General features: G+C 35.4%; 1 pseudogene; it reads right to left on the bottom strand.

Annotated features, from left to right (window-relative positions):
- Positions 1–206: 206 nt before the first annotated feature.
- On the bottom strand, positions 207–711 carry LOC120078691 (annotated as a pseudogene).
- Positions 712–1,032: the final 321 nt, after the last annotated feature.

The raw sequence follows: 1,032 nt of genomic DNA, 5'->3' as shown, positions 1-1,032 counted from the left end.
ATCCAAATGGGATATTCGGTCATATATACTTATTCATATGTCCATGTGTTCAACATTCAAATTAAAATATAATTCTAATACAAATTGTATGATAACAAAAAAAAAAAAAAAAAATTGTATAAAAAATATCTGTATTAAATTTTGTTTTTTGTTTTTTTTTTCTTATTAAATACCCAATGAACAAACCTGTTAATGATTACATACTTTTAATATGGACGTTGGCCTATATAGTTGCCAGGAGGATAATAGTTACAAATCAGAAAAACCCAATTGTTCTGGCATTTCACTTGGGCACAACCAATAGATTTGGTGTTCCTCCATACCAACTGTGTATAATGAAGACAATGGCTAGAGTCATTGACACACGTATTAGAATTGTAGTCATAATGTTTTCTCTCATCGGCCCAGAGACTCACTGCTGTCTCTGCTGTCATTATTTCGTATCCCTCTGCTAGGTTTTCACCATAAAGTCCTCCAGAGTGTTCCATCTGACAAGTGGCAATCTTCGTGTTAGCATAATTTTGAGCGTACGCTGCTAAGGTAGTGTTCCAATGGACGGGCTCGACAACAACCTCTGCACGGATGGCATTGTGGGCGGCAATGTAGTTCTTAGGGTAGCTTTCGGCCATGACGGGGGCAATGGAAGCTAGGATTAGGGTTAGGGTTAGCCCCAACAAACAAAGGGCAGGAGAGAATGTTGGAAAATGCCATATTTTTAAGATAGTTGTTGGAATAGTTGAATGTTTTGGATTTCAAGATTTGGTGTGTTTGCGGTTTGGCTTAGCAAAGAGTTTTTATACAGAGAAGAGAGATGAGCATGGTTCCATTTTAGGTGGTTATTTTGGAAGACAGAGCAAAGGTCTAATAATAGTGGAGCACCAACGAAATTCTCAATAATTTCTCATAAGTAATTCAATTTATATATGTATATTACTAATAATAGAATAATATTATGTTTGAATTTAGGTTTTAAACTCTTGCCTCTGCAACAATTTCATATGTTAATGGTTCAACATTGGCATGGAGATAAAT

The sequence above is a fragment of the Benincasa hispida genome, chromosome 5 (genome assembly GCF_009727055.1).
Source record: "Benincasa hispida cultivar B227 chromosome 5, ASM972705v1, whole genome shotgun sequence".
Classification (NCBI taxonomy): Eukaryota; Viridiplantae; Streptophyta; class Magnoliopsida; order Cucurbitales; family Cucurbitaceae; genus Benincasa; species Benincasa hispida.
Note: the sequence above shows the minus strand (reverse complement) of the source record. Positions and strands in the feature narration are given on the sequence as shown.